Source organism: Dromiciops gliroides, chromosome 1, assembly GCF_019393635.1.
Source record: "Dromiciops gliroides isolate mDroGli1 chromosome 1, mDroGli1.pri, whole genome shotgun sequence".
Lineage (NCBI taxonomy): Eukaryota > Metazoa > Chordata > Mammalia > Microbiotheria > Microbiotheriidae > Dromiciops > Dromiciops gliroides.
The window spans coordinates 582,291,921-582,312,458 of record NC_057861.1 but is presented as its reverse complement, the minus strand read 5'-3'; the positions used below and the strand labels follow the sequence as shown (position 1 = coordinate 582,312,458).

General features: G+C 39.8%; 1 protein-coding gene and 1 pseudogene across 1 annotated transcript in view; one reads left to right on the top strand and one right to left on the bottom strand.

The window, feature by feature from the left end:
* Positions 1-12,089, bottom strand: part of MYH11 (myosin heavy chain 11) — a 128,827-nt gene extending 116,738 nt beyond the window's left edge. Inside the window, exon 1 of the mRNA XM_043977398.1 lies at positions 12,011-12,089. The gene's annotated coding sequence lies outside the window, so the exon portion shown is untranslated. The remainder of the gene's footprint in view (positions 1-12,010) is intronic.
* LOC122752017 lies at positions 7,898-8,741 on the top strand (annotated as a pseudogene).
* Positions 12,090-20,538: the final 8,449 nt, after the last annotated feature.

Below are 20,538 nucleotides of genomic sequence, written 5' to 3'. Positions count from 1 at the left end.
GCTCTTGGTAAAATTGTAAACTGATTCAAACATTCTGTAGAGCAATTTGAAACTATAACCAAAGGGCTATAAAACCATGCATATTCTTTGACCTAGTAATAACACTACAAGATTGGTATCTAAAAAGAGATTTTTTTAAAAGTTGAATTCGAAATTGGGGAGATGCCCGTCATTTGGGTAATGGATGAATAAATTGTGGGCTGAGATTATGACAGAACACTATTGTGCTATAAGAAATGATGATGGGGCAGCTAGGTGGCACAGAGGATGGAGCACTGGCCCTGGAGTCAGGAATACCTGGGTTCAAATCCAGCCTCAGAGACTTAACACTTACTAGCTGTGTGACCCTGGGCAAGTCACTTAACCCCAATTGCCTCACAAAAAACAAAACAAACAAAAAAAAAAAATAAGAAGAAATGATGAGTAGCATGCTATCAGAAAAACCTGGAAAGACTTACATGAGCTCATGCAAAGTGAAGTGTATTGTATACAAAATAACAGCAATATTGTAAGATGATCTGCTGCGAATGACTTAGGTATTTTCAGCAATACAATGATCCAAGACAACTCTGAAGAACTTATGAAAAATGCAATCCATCTACAAAGAACTGATGGTATCTGAATACAGATTGAAGAAAAAAAGTGCTGCATTCCCAGCTTCATGTCCCCTGATCCACTGGACCAGGAAGAGGCATGAGCATGCCCTTTGTTCTTTACTCTCACTTCCAAAGATCTACTTCTCCCATCATCATTTAACAATTTCTCCTCCTTCAATGGCTGCTCCATTCATCTATATCAACCTATACAGAACCTCCTTTCTGTAATCCACAAGTTTCCATTTCATTCTCCCTTCATCCTCAAGAAACTCAGCACCTGACTTATCCCCAACAATACCCATATACTTAGGGCCTTCAATCTACATGGTCATGTGCCCTTAAAATCCTTGGCCTCCCAGTTGATCAAGCACTTCAGTTTCAATGATCTGCACCTTCATTCCACCTCAGTGACACATGAGGATGTCTTACCCTAGGTCTTATGATCTCCCATCATTGTTTATCCTCTCTGATCCAGAACTCTGACCTTCCTCCAACAGATGACAGCTTCCTATCCTCATCCTCTCTCTGCCTGATTCCTTCTTTTTTTTTTTTTTTTTTTTTTTTTTTTTTGCAGGGCAATGGGGGTTAAGTGACTTGCCCAGGGTCACACAGCTAGTAAGTGTCAAGTGTCTGAGGCCGGATTTGAACTCAGGTACTCCTGAATTCAGGGCCGGTGCTTTATCTACTGCACCACCTAGCCACCCCTGCCTCATTCCTTCTAATTCTATTCTTCATCCCTACTGAAACCTCTACACATCATTGTTCTTCGAATCACTCATGCTCTGACTTCATTTTTTTCTCTCTATAATTTTGACCCTGAAGTTGACCAGTTCAACTCTACACTATTCTTTACAATTGAATGTTATTTTCATCCTATGCAATTCCCCACTTGTGCTGTGCTATTCCCATCCCTATAATTGCCCACCAGCTATCTACTCCTAATCATGTGCTACTGAATACCACTAGATGAAGTAACACATCATCCATTAACTGGGCCCACTCCAAATTTGTATTAACTAATCTCCACTAGGCCCTGTGCTACATACAATGCTTTTTTATTCTTCTCTGATTGATTTTTATCACACTCTCTAAGTGGCTATTACCAGCATTCTCTTCTCTTCTCAAGTCCCCTATATCATCCCTACTTCCTCCTTTTCAGTGGAGGCCCTCCCTTCTACACCTTATTGAGACAACTGGAACCATTCAACATGAGCTTCATCCTCTCCCCTACTCTAAAACCAAGGGCCAGCTGTAAACTGTCCCCCATTCTCTTCTTTGCTCCAATCTCAGAGGAAGAGGTTGCCCCTGCCTCTTCTTTTCAAGGCCAATTATTCTACTTGGATCACTGCTCTCTCCCCTGCTATCTTTTCTAGGACATTGTCCCTTAAATCAGAGGAGTTCAATACAGCAACACTCTCTGAATGCAGACCAACCAGATTAAAATGTAATTGGGAAATCTTTAAAGAAGTAAATAAAGGGGCAGCTAGGTGGCACAGTGGATAAAGCATTGGCCTTGGATTCAGGAGGGCCTGAGTTCAAATCCAGCCTCAGACACTTGACACTTACTGGCTGTGTGACCCTGGGCAAGTCACTTAACCCTCATTGCCCCACACAAAAAAAGAAGTAAATAAAAATACAATAAAACATAGATAACATTATCTTTTTTAATGCAATCAATATGCAGGGATCCTTATGTACAGATTAGCAGCCTTCATTTCTATGAAACTGATTCCCCATCCTATATATCCAGCCCCAAACTCATGAATCCTAGTTCTTCATTACGAACTACCTGTTGGGGCAGCTAGGTGGCACAGTGGATAGAGCACTGGCCCTGGATTCAGGAGGACCTGAGTTCAAATCTGGCCTCAGACACTTAACACTCGCTAGCTGTGTGACCCTGGGAAAGTCACTTAACCCTCATTGCCCCGCAAAAAAACCCAAAAAACAAACTACCTGTTAGACATCTGCACCTGGCTGGATCATCCAAAATGGAACTCATTATCTTCTCCCTTAAATCAACTCCTTCCCCAAAGCTTCCCAGTTTCTGTTGCCTCACCAGTGGTTATGTCTTGTCAGTTTGCCCTTTACCTCTCTCACATCCATCCCTTTTTCTCTACTCAAAAGGCCATTTAGGTTCAGGGCCTTCATGTTCAGGACTAATTGGTCTCTGCCTCCTGTCTCTCCTCTCTCCAATCCACCCTTCACCTAGTTGCTAAAATAATCCTACAAAGGCACAGGTCTGATTATGTAACCCACCTACTCAAAAACCTTCAGTGGCTCCCTATGCCTCTAAAATAAAGAACAAATTCTTCAGTCTGGTGTTTTGAGACCTCTGTAATCTGACTCCAATGTACCTTCCCACATTTATTTCACATCACTCCCCATTCTATACAGTTTAGTTTCCAGTCAGGACAACTAGGTGGTGCAGTGGATAGAGCACTGACCCTGAAGTTGGGAGAACCTAAATTCAAATCTATTCGGGAACAAAAAACGAACAAGGTTCCAATCACCCTGCACAATGAGCTGCTGCCTAAACTCAGCATTTTGTCTCTCTCATCTCCCTGTCTTCTCACAGACTGTCCCACCATGCCTAGAGAAGATTCCGCATCACTGCCTCTCAACAGACTTTAGCTTCCTTCCAAGCTCAACTCAAGTACCATCTCCTACAAGAAGCCTTTCCAATCTCCACAGTTCTTTGTGTTTTTCTCATTGTATCCCTAGGGTATTGAAGAATTGGAATAAAATTTCTTTCTGTTTTTGTAACCCCAAGGCATAACAAAGTGCTTTTGCACAAAAGGAGCTTGACAAATGTTTGTTAATTGAGCTAATTCTAATCCTCCTCTTCATAGAAAATGACTCAGGCAGCTAGGTGGTGCAGTGGATAGAGCACCGGCCCTGGAGTCAGGAGTACCTGAGTTCAAATCCGGCCTCAGACACTTGACACTTACTAGCTGTGTGACCCTGGGCAAGTCACTTAACCCCAATTGCCTCACTTAAAAAAAAAAAAACCACAGAAAATGACTCAGGAATAGTGGTGCTGTGAGGCTCAAATGGAAGAATGGATAGAAAGCCCTCGAAAAGTTGGAAGTGTGATAGAAATGGAAGGTGTTATTATCCCATGTCAGTCTAGTGACGATGGCCTCATTCCCTGAGGCTTCTACTGCCCTCCTGTGGAGTTCAAGCAATGTCTGCAGAGCAACAGAAGGGTATTCTGGGAGAAGTTTAAAGGGGCTCTCCAGAAAAAAAGAAACAGAGACTTACAGTTTTAATTTAATCTGCATTACTCACACTTTCTTGAATCTAGAAAATCAACAAAACGATGAATTGAGCCCTGATTTGGTTAGGTGGTTGACTTCTGAGGTATAAATGTTCACACTGAAAATTTAACAATGGGCTCTCTCAAGTCAGAGCTGGCTCCAACACCCCCCCCCCACTCTGCACAAGAAGGCTCTTCAAGTGCTCAACGTTCACAATCTGCCAAAACAAATAGTGAAATAGAAACAAGGGAGTCAGAGGAACTAACCTGTGTGACCTTTGGTAAATTGCTAACTTCCATGGTGTTCAGACTCCTCATCTATAAAATGAAAGTCATTGACTAAAAGCCCTTGGAGGTCTCTTTGGACTGCAGATCTCTGAACTCATTCTTTAGCAGGGATTCTTTTTTTTTTTTTTTTAGTGAGGCAATTGGGGTTAAGTGACTTGCCTAGGGTCACACAGCTAGTAAGTGTTAAGTGTCTGAGGCCGGATTTGAACTCAGGTACTCCTGACTCCAGGGCCAGTGCTCCATGCACTGAGCCACCTAGCTGCCCCTTTAGCAGGGATTCTTAACCCATTATCAGTGAACTTGTTTTTTAAAAAAACAAATGTTTATAATTAATATGTATTCTGATACTGTATTCAAATATATTGCTTCCCTTGAGATCATATGTATTTTATTTTCTGCATTTAAAAATATTATTCAGAGAAGGGGTCCATAAGCTTCGCTAGACTGACAGAGGGATCCATGATGACCAAGATGGGTAAGAATGTTCTAAAGAAAGGTACACACAAAAATTAAAACACTCCTGAGAGATGGATGAACAAAGACCTAGATAGGTTAGATATTGCAAAATATTGTCGGAAGCCAGGGTTTAGATTTCTAAATTTGGGAGTGATGAGTGATTCAAGCAGGCAAAGATGGGCACCAAGAGAGGACAAAAAGAATGTGACACAAGAATGGCAGTTGTACTTGAATCTAGAAGAGAGTTTGAAAAATCAGCCCCTGGGATACTGAAATAAAGTTAACCATTTCTTGTTGGTCTATACCTATGTCCTTGAGCATAATAGAAAGAAAAGGAAAGAAGGAAGGAAGGAAAAGGGAAGAAAGAAACAAAAAATGAATGAACAAAAAATGAATGAAAGAATGAACAGAGAGAGGGAGGGAAGAAGGGAAGGAGGCAGGTAGGGAAGAAGAAAGCAAGGAAGGAAGGAAGGAAGGAAGGAAGGAAGGAAGGAAGGAAGGAAGGAAGGAAGGAAGGAAGGAAGGAAGGAAGGACAGTTCCTTTAGGAGAAAGATCAAAGATCCAAAGCTGTTGAGTCAACAGCCTTTGACTCAAAGCTGTTGGATAACACTGCCTTCAATCCTCAAACAGCCTTGGCTGCCCAAATGGTGACTGAGCTACTCCTGACAAGAGATAGATCACTGGTTCATCCTATCTCTGGTGGAGTTCACCACCTATTTCTTAAACAGCCTTATCAACCCCTCCCTACACTGTAGTATCTAAGGATCATGTGAACATCTCAGGGATATGTTTTACAGGATGATATGCAGGCTCAGGCAAAACCCTTTTACAAAGTACTGCTAAATGAATGACGAAATTGTATCTGAGTGCCCCTGAATACACAGTAGCAGGTGTAGCACCTAGAGTGCTGGATTTGGAATCAGGAGACCTGCCTTTGAATCCCATTTTGGATACAACAGCTGTGTGACTCTAGGTAAGGGACTTAGTTTTTCTGACATAGTTTCCTCATCTATAAAATGGGAATAATAATAATACTTGGGGCAGCTAGGTGGCGCAGTGGATAGAGCAGCGGCCCTGGATTCAGGAGTACCTGAGTTCAGACACTTAACACTTACTAGCTGTGTGACCCTGGGCAAGTCACTTAACCCCAACTGCCTCACTAAAAACAAACAAACGAACAAACAAAAATAATACTTGCAGTACCTGCCTCACAGGGTTGTTTTGAGGCTCAAAATAAAGTGCTTTTAGGTAAAGCACTATGAAAACCTTTAGGATTGCATTAAGTTTTAGCTATTATTTCCCCCATGTGGAATATAAGCTCCTTGAGGGCAGGGTCTGATTTGTTTTGTTTTGTTTTTAATCTTTGTATTTTGGGGGTACCTAGGTGGCACAGTGGATAAAGTACTGGCCCTGGATTCAGGAGGACCTGAGTTCAAATCCAGCCTCAGACACTTGACGCTTACTAGCTGTGTGACCCTAGGCAAGTCACTTAACCCTCATTGCCCCACCCAAAACAAAACAAAACAAAAAATTCAAATCTTTGTATTTCCAGAGCCTAAAACAGTGCCTTGTATATAGCAGATACCTTAAAAATGTTTGTTGAGGGGCAGCTAGATGGTGCAGTGGATAGAGCACCGGCCCTGGAGTTAGGAGTACCTGAGTTCAAATCCGGCCTCAGACACTTAACACTTACAAGCTGTGTGACCCTGGGCAAGTCACTTAACCCCAATTATCTCGCTAAAAAAAAAAATGTTGTTGAATTAAATTAAGACCCATACTCCATTAAAACTTCAAAGTCAAATAAACAGGTAGCTTTCTTCAAGGGCTGATCCTGTACCCCTGACCTCTTGTTTCTGGACTCTTTGTCTCCATCATTAGTGTTGTTCTTTTTAAAGCTGCTCATTAAAGCATACTAACAAAGAATGTCTAAGAATTTGGGATTTGGGATTTTAAGGAAGTTTGTTTTGGATGAACTTTATTTCCTAAATAGAGACTTCTGGGAAAGACTTTGCTCTCTAAGTATTAACACAGAGATGACTAGAAACAAACCTAAGGCTCTGAATCCTTTCCCTGACAATTTTAGCGTCCTATGATCCATGCTTGAACATATTTGCTCGAATTTTTCCTGCACAGGATCACACAATTCAAAGGGACTTTTGAAATTATCTAATCCAACCCCTTCATTTTATTTTATTTTATTATTTTTTTTTTTGTGAGGCAATTGGGGTTAAGTGACTTGCCCAGGGTCACACAGCTAGTAAGTATTAAGTGTCTGAGACCGGATTTGAACTCAGGTACCCCTGAATCCAGGGCCAGTGCTCTATCCACTGCACCACCTAGCTGCCCCCAACCCCTTCTTTTTTTTTTTTTTTTTGCAGGGCAATGGGGGTTAAGTGACTTGCCCAGGGTCACACAGCTAGTAAGTGTCAAGTGTCTGAGGCCGGATTTGAACTCAGGTACTCCTGAATTCAGGGCCGGTGCTTTATCTACTGCACCACCTAGCTGCCCCCAACCCCTTCATTTTAAAGATGAGGAAACCAAGGCCTAGGCATGTGATTTTCTCCAAAATGACACCATTAACTAGGGATACCAAGAGTTATTTGGAATTGGAACTAAGGGTCCCTGAAAATGAACCACGTCTGAAATCATCAAAAGCCTGCAGTGATAGAGTTAGGAATATCAACTGTGATTGCATCAGTTCTCCTAGGTAAAGATCGTTTCTGGATGGAGACCCAAGGAAAGACAGTAAAATGTATTCACTATGAATGGCCTGAAAGGGCAACAAAATTTTAATCCTGAAACATGGCATTTAAGTGCATTATTTAGATAGCATAAGACTTATGAGGAAGGTCTGTCAACTTCCAAAGAATAAGCTGACAAAACTCCCTATATGTAGATCCCCAAGCAGAGTTTCCTGTAGTGGCAGAACTCAACTATTGGTTCCCTTCTGTGACCTCAGAAAACATCAACCACAAGTTACTGTATATAGTCACAAAGGAGTGTATATCTAAGAATCCTGACCCCTAGAAAGAAGCGAAAAGTGAGTGTGTTTCATTAGTCCTTCCTTATTTTTAGTTCCTTGTGATCCTAGATAAGATTTTTATTATCTCTTTTTAAGAGGAGAGAGTAGGTGGCAGGGCAAATACAAGTGTGTCTAACTTTGACAAAAAGATAAAAGAGATCAGAGATATGGGAGAGCTTTCCTTTACAAAAAGGAGTCGAAGATTTCCTTGAATCAATTTCCCCAATCAAGCGGGTTTCTTGCCCTCTCAAAACACATCTGAGCATTAAAAATGATCCATGGTTGATGAAAGATGGAACTATTTTCTAGTATTTGAGAAGTATAAGGCTGGAGCTACGCTCTTCGCGACTGTAGGCTATGTGACAGTCTATAATTACTATGTGTACCCAGACAAAACCCGGCCACGTGTAAGCCAGATGTTGATATTGCCTCCATTTCAAGGTAAAGGCCATGGTGCCCAGCTCTTTGAAACAGTTCATAGATATTACATTTCTTCTCCTATAGTTCTTGATATTACAGCTGAAGATCCATCTGAAAACTATGTAGAACTAAGAGATTTTGTACTTACGAAGCTTTGCCAAGATCTGCCTTGCTTTTCTGCAGACAAGTTAATGCAAAGATTCAGTCAAGATATGGTGACAGAGGCACAACAGAAGCTCAAAATAAACAAGCAACATGCTAGGCGAGTTTATGAAATTCTCTGATTATGTGTGACTGATATGGATGATGCTGAAGAATCCAGAGGCTATAGACTGGACATAAAAAGAAGATTAATTGGTCCATATAAGAAAAAGCAGGGGGCAGCTAGGTGGCGCAGTGGATAAAGCACTGGCCTTGGATTCAGGAGTACCCGAGTTCAAATCCAGCCTCAGACACTTGACACTTAACTAGCTGTGTGACCCTGGGCAAGTCACTTAACCCTCATTGCCCTGCAAAAATTAAAAAAAAAAAAACAACAACAACAAGAAAAAGCAGAGAGATCTTGCCAAGATGAGAAGATGTCTCAGGCCTGAAGATCTGACAAACCAGATGAACCAAATAGACATAAGCATGCAACATGAACAGTTAGAGGAAAGCTTCCAACAACTTGTTTCAGACTACAGGAGGATAAGGGGCAGCTAGGTGGTACAGTGGATAGAGCACAGGCCCTGGATTCAGGAGGACATGAATCCTTTTTCTAAAGGTTTTTTGTCTGCATAACTTCTATTGGATGGCTTGAGTTCTTAAGAGGGAATAGGAAGGAAGAGAATTTGTAACAAAAATTTTTTTAAATTGATGTTATGGGGAAGCTAAATGGCACAGTGGATCACTGGCCCTGGAGTCAGGAGTACCTGAGTTCAAATCTAGCCTCAGACACTTAACACTTACTAGCTGTGTGACCCTGGGCAAGTCACTTAACCTCAATTGCCTCACTAAAACAAAAACAAAAACAAAAACAAACAAACAAAAATTGATGTTACAATTTGTTATTACATGTAAGGTGGGGGAAAATAAGGAAGAAAGAAAGAGGGAGGGAAGGGGAAGGAAAGAAGGAAGGAACAAAGGAAGGAAGGAAGAGAAGGAGGAAGGGAGGAAGGAAAAAAAGAAAGAAGAAAAAATGATCCATGATGGAAATTATTCTCATCGGTGAAACCTATTTTTTTTTTCAAATGACTTTATTGGTTACCAGGAGGTATAGAGATCTACTTGGGTACAAAGACACTTGGAATTTTCTGGCTATCTTCTTTTATCTTCCAGATGAGTCATGGCACTTAAAAAAAAAAAAAAGAATTCCATAGAGACAGAAAGCCATCTGCCTAGGATACGGGTCTGCCTGTAGGGAGGGAGATGACCACAATGACCTTTAGAGGTCTCTAGCAATATTGGTATCCTGGGATTCTATATCCATTTGCTGTGTTTCTAGCCTGGACAAGTGAGGGGAAGATGTCCCTAAAATGGCAGGCTAGCTGTGTCGAAGAGCAAAGCCTGGAGTATCTTACTATTGATCTCAGAATCTGGGAAAACCTGTACCTCAGAGTCACCACAGTCTTGGAACTAATCATAGAAATAAGAGCTACATGCCATCCTGATGGTTTTCACCCGTCAGAATTAATGGACAATTCTTGGATGTTCAAAATAATTTTCTCCTGTTTCCATGTGAAAACTCTTTCAAATTCTTCTATAACCTTCATGAAATCCTGTCTTTCCTCAAGGTACTAATTAAGATTATTAAATTAATTTTTTTAAAGAGGGATAAGGGAAGAAAAGGAGAGAAACACAACTGTGCCAGTAAATCTGGTTTCCTGTCTCTGAACAATCCCAATAAAACTTAAAGTATGTAGTTAACCTACCATTTGACATAGCAGAGAGTTCCAATGATGGTTTCTATACCCTAATATGTCGGTTAAATTTGACAAAAAGGACGAAATTAAAAATAAATTTTACAAAAAGATTCACAGAAAGTTTACTTGAATAAGTTTCCCTGTCTGTAAAATAAAGGATTTGAACTGGGTGATCTCCAAGTTCTCTTCTAACTCTGAAATTCTAAGGGTTTTGTCTATTTAAAATACAGACTGTATGTTTAAAGCCAAGGACACCTGTTGTAACTTCATGCACTGTGGAAAGTGGTATTATTTTCACACATACAAATACAAATGTTTGGTCTTCTCTTCTTAAATAATAGGAGCACAAGTTCCCTTTCCTCCAGAATTGTGATTAAAATAATTTAAGCAGGATTCTTTTTCAACAATCTCCTCATCTCATAAAGGGATAGGGTATGGAAAGATAAGTTCCTTGATTCACAACTATCAAGTATGAATAATTTGAAAAGGGCCCTGGGTGCTCAACATATGAATGCTACCATAAAAGGACATGTTCTCCTCAATACTAGCCAGTTCCACAGAAATGTAATGATAACAAATTCAAAACAAATACCTTGTAGGGAATAACACGCCTTTTTTCAAGTGATAATAAAAACATAGGGCTTTACATGGAAAGAATCACAGCATTTGCATGTAAGAAAGCAAACTAAGAAATCTCTGACAGCTAATATTTCAGACTTTCATTTAGTCACTCACTCATACATTCAACAAATATTTATTGAGAACCTACTACGTGCAAGGTATTGTGCTCGCTATTGGGCACACAAAAGCCCTAAAGGACTTTACAATCTAATAGGAGAGCTCAGTCATACACCTAAATAACTATCTACAAATTTTAACATAACAGTTATTAAGAGAAGCTAAGGACCCTGTCACTTAACAGCATATAAAACGGGTGTTGCGGAGATCACCCACTTTGGCAGAATAAGGGAAGGTTTCATGGGGGTAGAGGCAGCTTCCACCCCATTGTCTAAAATATCTAGTTCACCTCTGCTTTCAAACTGTGAAAAGAACAGTCCTCTGGAAAAGTACCCAGACTTCTAGTAATTCTAGTAAATCCCATTTATTTTCTCCTCAAGGAGATGCTTACTGATACACATTAAACACACATAAAATGAGTTATTTAACAGACAAGAGACACTTGGGATTTAGGCTTTTCTCCATTAAACCCTGAGCTGGAGAGTAATATAGCCCTATAAACAGAAATGGGGCACTTTATTCTAAGGCACTCGAGAAACTTTTACATACTGCCACCTGCTGACGTTCTTTAACCATGTCTTAGAACTCATTCACATTGAAAAAAAAATTACTGTAAAGGGCATTTAAAACATACAGGAGAGGAATAACTCAGTTTCATAGCTGTCTACTTGGCTCCTCTCTCAGACATTGGCCAATTTGCAATTTAACATAAGTATCAGAACTCTGCAATAAAATCTACTTGGATTTCGTAGTCCTGGATATTTTGGAGGGTGAAGGGGAACAGGAGGGAGGTCCTGCTTAACAAGTGTCTCCTTGAATTGTTTCCTTAAGTATCAGATTCCTTTGTAAAGTGCATAAACTGAAATTGACATAGATGGTGAAGTAGCTTGGGGGCAAAATGTGCTGCATAAATAAATGTACTTGCTATTAGAATTAGGGACCTTGGATGAGCAACTTTCATTACTGACTGCCCAGAAGTTGCAAAAACCCTTGCAAAAAATTGACGGTATATTCTATTGTCTGTGGATATTCCAATGACTCTAGTCCCTATATTAAATAGGATTAAAAGGACCATACTGATGATGCATGATGATGCTTGAGATTTTGGCAAGGCACTTTTTGCGCACAGAGAAAGTAAGCTCTGGTGAACACTATTACTTTGATTACTTTAACTAAAAAGTTTCCCTAAAGTTACATTAAGATCCTCCTTATTACAAGCATCTTAAGGCAGGTCCTCAACCCTGTCTTGAGCGACAGAGTAAGGGTGACATCTGGTGCCAGTTTTTCCCCCCACCCCCAACTCCCGTCGGACCCCCGTGGTCCACTACTTACAGATATCCTATTAGGGGAAGCGGAGAAGGAACTGGAGAATTCGGATCCTGCACAGTTCACAGCTGAGACAGTCCAAATCCCCTCTGCCTCTCCAGCCTCTCTATATAGAGGGAGAGCTGATATGGGGTGGGAAGGATGGGGCGGGAGAGGGGGAATAGAGGGAAAAGGGGAGGCGGGAGGAGGGGGACGTGGGAGAAGGGTCTGGACCCAGGACTCTGCCCCCTGCTGGGGAGATTGAATGAAGCTTCCCCAAGAGCTTTACAAATAGCTGCCAGGAGCGTGATGCTGCCGTCTTGGAAATGTTGGGTACGTGGTCTGGGAGAGGGTCGTGCTAAACAAGGTCTTGGCGTCTAAGCTCCGGGTGATGGGGAAGGTGAAGAGTGGGGGGAAGAGGAAGACAAGGTCCCATCCCCCCCCTTTTTTTAATTGCCAAACACTCAGCAGCTGCAAAAACCTTGATTTTAACCTCTTCTTCCCCACCCAGGGGCCAGTGACAGGGGTTCGATCAAGGATTGGGGCACAGAAAGAGTGCGGAATAGGCATCCATCAGTCTGTATCCCATGGTCATGTCTTCTCCTTACTTCATCCAACCCCCTCTCCAAGCACTCCTAAAATAAAATGTTTATTTCTCACATTCAGTCTATTTGGGGGGGGGGTTGAAAAGAAGGGAGAGTAACACTGTTGGGGAGAACAAGGTAAGGGGAGAGGATTTTGTAGTTTTACAGAATGTAGAGTAAGGATCCCCGACTTCTAGGAGCCGAGGGCCATTTATTACTCTGCCTCAAGTCTTTGGGGGAAGGGAAGTTTTTCATATTTCTTAGTTTTCTTCCACCACCCAAAACTTCTTAGCCAAAACAACAACAACAACAACAAAAAAAACCCACCACCATCCTCTCTGGAACACACACACTCAAGCACACACGTACACACTCATTCTTAGACACCCCATAAAAGGAAGAAGAGGGAAAAGGGAGCTGGTAAATTACTAAGGGGCTAGAAAGAGACAGGCAACCCCGGGGGAGAAGCCCTGGTCCTTAATATGCTCTTTAAAATTCTTCCCCCACCATTTTCCTCTCAATCAAGGCTGAGGTGTTTTCTCTCTCCTCCTCCCCCAAATTCATTGGATAAATATCTCTTGGGACACGGAGAGCCCTGGGTGTGAGACAACCCAAAAAGGGAAAGCCGAAGTTCCTCCAGGAATTCCCATCAGTTTCATACCGGATACGGGGCTGCCAGCTACCCCTGACTAAATATGGTACCGTGGTGTAGCATCCCAGCTCTAACGTAGTGCCCCCGAGGGCACTTCAACCCCCATTCTAAGGTTCCCCACATTCTTTCCTTTCCCTAGCTTCTCTAGACATTGTCAGGAGAGGTGAGGAAAGGGGATGCAAGGAATCTCATCCCACACAGGTTGTGTCTCTGTGAGTGAGGGGGGAATGTGAAGCAGTTCTTCAGATAAACCTGCTATTGTTCAGTCATCTCCAATTCTTCCTGACCCCATGGACTATAGATCCATGGGGTTTTCTTGGCAAAGATACTGGAATGATTTGCCATTTCCTTCTGCTGTGGAGTTTGGCAAACAGGTTAAAGTGACTTGCCCAAAGTCACACAGATAATAAGTGTCTGAGGCTGGATTTCACTCAGATCTTCCTGACTCCAGGCCAGAGCTCTAACCACTGGGAAACCAAGCTGCCTTCAGGTAACTCAAGTCACTGGAAACCCCAAATAGGTCTCAGGTATTTGAAAGGATGACTCTGAGGAGTTGCATTGGATTTACTTCCATTCTTCCCTTTTCCTGGATATTCACTCTCTCTGCCCTTTTCTGAGTCGTCACAGTAAAGAGACCTGAGAGTAGCAAAGCCTTTCCCTGAAAACCCCAGGGGAATTTGCCTGACAGCTGACTCTGTCCCCCACCCCCACCCCTTCCAAGGGATTTTGTCTGTATCTAATATGGGCCTACTCTTTGGCATAATACCAAAGATTTCTTCCCGCCCTTCCAACATAAAGCTTACCTTTTCATTTTAATACATTCTCCCTGGTCCAACCATCATTCCCCCAACTGTCACAGAAAAGTTAGGGTTAGTTTTTGCTGAGCAAAATAGATGTAAAGCTATTGGGGAAATGATAAATGGACTTCTGCCACTGGGGCATTTTAACAGCAAGCACACTGTAAAAGGAGTGGAAATTGTCTGTCCCTGGGTTGGAGGATCTGCTAAGAAGATATTTTGTAGCAGGTTTAGTACAGTAATGGTGCTGAGCCATGAATACTGTGAGGGAGGGAAACAGAAGAATGAAGGAAAACCAAAAAAGAAACAAGAGATTCTAGATTTCTAGAAACATTTAAAGTTAGACACTGAGGAACCAAGTATCCACTTCCAGCCCAGTGAAATTTTGGAGGCAGAGGTGATGCCTCAAAATAAGGACAGACATTTTTTTGTTTTTGTTTTTGTTTTTTTGCAGGGCAATGGGGGTTAAGTGACTTGCCCAGGGTCACACAGCTAGTAAGTGTCAAGTGTCTGAGGCTGGATTTGAACTCAGGTACTCCTGAATCCAGGGCCGGTGCTTTATCCACTGCGCCACCTAGCTGCCCCAGGACAGACTTTTTGATAGAAGAATTAGCATTTCCCTTCCAAACGAGAACCCTGTGATATTAGCAATGGTAACCCTCCCCACAAATGATTTAAGGATTGGAATATCAGATCTTCTAGCTTTTTTGTTTTGTTTTTTGGGTTGGTTTTTTGGTTGTTTGGTTTTTTTAGTGAGGCAATTGGGTTTAAGTGACTTGTCCAGGGTCACACAGCTAGTAAGTGTTAAGTGTCTGAGGCCGAATTTGAACTCAGGTACTCCTGACTCCAGGGCTGGTGCTCTATCCACTGCGCCACCTAACTGCCCCGTTTTTGGGGGTTTTTTTTGCAGGGCAATGAGGATTAAGTGACTTGCCCAGGGTCACACAGCTAGTAAGTGTCAAGTGTCTGAAATCGGATTTGAACTCAGGTACTCCTGAACCCAGGGCCGGTGCTCTATTTACTGCGCCATCTAGCTGCCCCTCTTCTACCTTTTTGACACATTTATGCATAAGTTTTGTTATTGTTGAGTCATTTCAGTAGTGTCTTCATGACCCCATTCGGGGTTTTCTTGGCAAAGATACTGGAGTGGTTTGCCATTTTCATCTCCAGCTCATTTGACAGATGAGGAACTGAGGCAAATAGGGCTAAGTGACTTACCCAGGGTCGCACCAACTAGCAAATGTCTGAGACTGGATTTGAACTCAGGAAGAGGAATCTTCCTGACTCCAAGCCTGGTACTCTGTCTAGTTCTCCTATATGTCAGTACTCAATGAATGTTTATTGACTGATCAAATGAAAGAATGAAGTTTATCACCACAAGACTGCTGAACCTTTAACAATGTCCTATTACATCAACTCTAGAAATAATTTAATCTCATGTCATTTAATTAGATATTTGCTCAACATTTTTGTTTCTTTTAGCTACTAAGTGACTGAGATTTGCTTTTTAATCACTCACTAAACAGTTTTTATTAAATACCTACTGTGTGTCAATATCTATGAGACATACAAAGTATGACAGTCTGTTTTTAATGAGGTTACAATTTAATTAGAAAGCTATAGTATAAACCCATTAAAATCTACCTCCCTTTTCCAAATTTGGCTTTTATAAAAACGAAATGTGACCTGTAATTCATGTCATTTTTCAGTGCGTGCTTATATATTTTTCCATTTAAAGAGTTATCATATTAGTGTATTCCCTATGTTTGAACCAATATATTAAATAAAGTGTTAAGCCAGGATAAGGTACAAAAAGGTACCATTTTCAAGAAGGTTTTACATCTGCCAGAATGTTAGCGCTGATAGCTGTCCAGCAGCACTGTGTTTAGTCAATTTCAATCAGGTATGACTTCTCAGTAAAGGATTAACATGTCCAAGAATATGACTCAGAATATATAGGCATTGATTAAATCCCTCCCTTTGTTTCTTCTTTAATTGAATATTTCCTGTGTCTATTCCTGAAAACCTTTATTTTTAGGAACATCATAGATTGAACTGACACACTTCATGTACCTTCAAGATTTAATTGTTAAAAAGCTGTCAGCAAGGAGGCAGAGTCAAGATGGCAGAGTAGAAGTAGGAACTCACCTAAACTCTCTCAAGTTCCCCTTCCAACAACTTTAAAATAATTCCTGGAGCAGCAAAACCAACAAAAGGTTGGGTGAAACAATTTACCAGCCTAATACAACTAGCAGGTCAGAAAGAAAGGTCTGCCTCACTAAGCTGGTGGTTGACCTGGAGCTCCCCACGCCAGCACCCATCAGCAGGCCATGAAGGTAGCTGCATAAAGCAGCAGTCCACAGATGGGAAGGGGGGTGGTCAGACAATATGTCAGAAAGAGATTATAGGGGATCCTTTGCTGGCTCTGGGTTCAGGACCCCATTGCATTGCACATACACTGTTCTGGGTCACAGTTCCAGGGCAAGGAGGAGCACTAACACTTGAGGTTCTGGTGGGCCTGAGGACCTGGTAACACTTCTAAAGTGGAGAAGAGTGTTTGTGGTCAATCACAAGGGAGCAGGGGCCCTTGTCTCATTTCTAAGGCAGAAAGGAGCATTAGCAATTGTGGGAGAACGGGGGACATGGTCACAGTTCCAAGGCCAAGAGGAGTACTCCAAATTGTAGCTACAGGGGAACAAAATCTCTTTCTGGTTAAAGAAGAGAATATAGGCCACAGGAAAGCAGTGACCACACTTCTTAGATCATACCACCTTGGAAGCACCAAAAACCCACAGGTCCCTAGAACTAGTTCTGAAAACAGCTGCACAAAAAACCTTGAAACTTGGAACAGTGTCCCCTTCACCCCAGGAGCAAGGCCAATTTAAACATAAAGTCAAGAAATAGTCTGGAAGAATGAGTAAATAACAACAAAAAGAAACTAACCATAAAGAGTTACTATGGTGACAGGGAAACTCAAGACACAAACTCAAAAAAAAAAAAATAATGATGTCAAAAGAACCAGAAGTGGCTCTTTTTGTGGTGGCTAGGAATTGGAAATCAAAGGAATGCCCATCAATTGGGGAATGGCTAAACAAGCTGTGGTATATAATGATGATGGAATATTATTGTGCTATAAGAAATGACAAGCAGGATGATTTTAGAAAGTCCTGGAAACACTTGTATGAACTTGTATGAATGTTGTGCACAGAGACAGCAATATTATTTGATGAAGAACTGTGAATGACTTAACTATTCTCAGAAATACAATGATCCAAGGCAATCCCAAAGGACTATTGATGAAACATACTATCCACTTCCAAAGAACTGATATTGACTGAACACAGACTGAAGCATGCGATTTCTCTCTTTCTTTCATTTTTTTCTTTTCTTCAGGTTTTCTTATACAAAATGGTAATATGGTAATGTTTTACATAATTGCACATGTATAATTCATATCTGATTGCTTACCACCTCAGGGAGGGGGAAAGGGATATAGAAGGAGGGGTGAAATCTAGAACTCAAAACTATAAATAAAAATGTTTATTATTTCAAAAAAATTCTTTAAGATCTACAAACAGAGCCTCAAAGAAAAAAATCTATATTGAACACACGCCCAACAAGAATTCCTGAAAGAGCTAAAAAAAAGATTGAAAAATCAAATAAGAGAGGTAAAGGAGAAATTGGGAAAAGAAATTAGAAAGATGCAAGAAAATTATGAAAACAGTTTAGTAAAAGGGGCACAAAAATATACTGATGAAAATAACACCTTTAAAAATAGAATTGGTCAAATGGAAAAAGAGCTACTCACTGAAGAAAATAATTTCTTAAAAATTAGAATTCAGCAAGTGGAAACTCATGACTCCATGAGACGACAAGAAACAATAAAACAAAAACTAAAAAAATGAAAAAATAGAAGAAAATATGAAATACCTCATCAGAAAAACAAGTGACCTGGAAAATAGATTGAAGAGAAATAATTTTTAAGAATTATTAGATTACCTGAAAGAAATAATAATAATAAACCTAGACATCATCTTTCAAGAAATTATCAAGGAAAACTGTCCTGATATACTAGAACTAGAAGGTAAAATAGAAATGGAAAGAATATACCTATTACCTTCTGAAAGAGGTCCCCAAATCAAAATCCCCAGAAATGATATCCAAATCCCAGAGCTTCCAAGTCAAGAAGACAATATTTTAAGCAGCCAGAAAGAAACAATTCAAATATCTTAGAGTCACAGTCAGGATCACACATGATGTAGAAGCTTCCACATACAAGGATTGGAGGACTTAGGATATGATATTCTGAATGGCAAAGAAACTAGTATTACAACCAGGATTAACTTACCCAACAAAACTGAGTATTCCTTCAGGGGACGGGGGGAAATGGATACTTAATGAAATAGAGGACTTTTAAACATTCCTGATGAAAAAACAAGAGCTGAATAGAAAATTTGATTTTCAAATACAAAACTCAAGAGATGCATAAAAAGGTAAACAGGAAAGAAAAATCATAAGAGATTAAATATGTTTAAACTGTTTACCTTCTATATGGGAAGATGATACTTGTAACTCCTAAAAACTTCATCATTTTTAGGGCACTTAGAAGGAGTATACATAGACAGAAGGCTTAGGTCTGAGTAGACTATGATGGGATGATTTTTAAAAAATAAAATTAAGGAGTAAGGTGAAGGGATGAACTGGGAGAAATGGTAAAGAAGAATAAGAATGGAGAAAATTATCTCACATAAAAGAGGTGCAAAAGAAAGAGCTTTTACAGTGGAGGGGAAGATGCGAATGGTGGCATGCAATGATTAAACCTTACTCTCATCAAAATCAGCTCAAAGAGGAAATAACACACACTCAGTTGGATATAGAAATCTGTTTTACCCAGCAGGGAAGTAGAAAGAGAAGGGGATAAGAGAAGGGAGGAAGCTGATAAAAGGGAGGGTTTATTAAGGGAGACAGTAGTAAGAAGCAAAACAGACTTTTGAGGAGGCACAGAGTAAAAAGAAAGAAAAAAATAAACAAGGAACAAATAGGATGGAAGGAAATACATACACATCATCATAACTGTGAATATGAATGGGATAAATCACCCATAAAACAGAAGTGGATAACAGAATGAATTAAAAAACAGAATCCAACAATATGTTGTTTATAAGAAACACACCTGAAACAGAGACACACACAGAGTAAAAATAAGTGGCTGGAACAAAATCTATTGTGCTTCAGCTGAGGTTTAAAAAAAAATCAGGGTAGCAATCACAATCTTAAACAAAGCAAAACTAGACCTAATTAAAAGAGATAAGCAGAGAATCTACATTTTGTTCAAAGACACAATTAAACATGTGAACTAAATGGTGTAGCATCTTAATTCCTAAAGTTAAATGAGTTACAAAAGGAAATAGATGATAAAACCATAATAGTGGAGACCTTAACTTTCCCCTCTCAGAACTGGATAAACCTAACCATAAAATAAGCAAGAAAGAAGTTAAGCAAAAAATGAATAGAATTTTAGAAAGTTAGACATGAAAGACCTCTTAAGAAAACTGAATGGGAATAGAAATATACTTTTTCTCAACTGTGCATGGTACCTTCACAAAAATTGGCCATGTATTAGGGCATAAAAAGCTCATGTTAATGTAGTAAAGCAGAAATATCAAATGTATGCTTTTTAGACCATATTACAATACAAATTATATTCAATAAAGGGACATGGAGGCAAATTAAAAATTAATTGGAAACGAAATAATCTAATCCTAAAGAACAAGCGGATCAAAAGACAAAGCATAGAAACAATAAATAATTTCATTAAAGAGACAACATACCAAAATTTATAGGATCCCGCCAAAGCAGTACTTATGGGAAAATTTATATCTCTAAACACAATAAAATTGGAAAAGAACAGATTAATTAATTAGGTTTGCAGTTTTAAAAACTAGAAAAAGACAAATTGAAAATGCTTAATTAAGCATCAAATTGGAAATACTGTAAATCAAGGAAGAGATGAATAAAACTAAAAGAGAAAATTGAACTAATAATTAAAACTAGGAACTGGTTTTATGAAACAACCAATAAACTAGACAAACCATTGGCTAATTTGATTTTTTAAAAAGAAGAAAACTAAATGACCAGTATCAAAAATGAAAAAAATGAATTGACCACCAACAAAGATGAAATTAAAGCAATTATTAAGAGCTATTTTGCCTAGTTATATGCCAATAAATCTAACAATCTAAGAAAAATAGATGAATATCTGCAAAAATATAAATTGGCCAGATTAATAGGAAAGGAAATAGAATACTTAAATAACTCCATTTTAGAAAAAGAAATTGAATAAGCCATCAATGAACTCACTAAGAAAAAATCCCCAGAGCCAGATGGATTCACAAGTAAATTCTACCAAACATTTAAAGAACAATTAATCCCATTACTATATAAACAATTTGGAAAAATAGGTAAAGAATGAGTCCCACCAAATTCTTTTTATGACACAAATATGGTGTTGATTTTTAAACC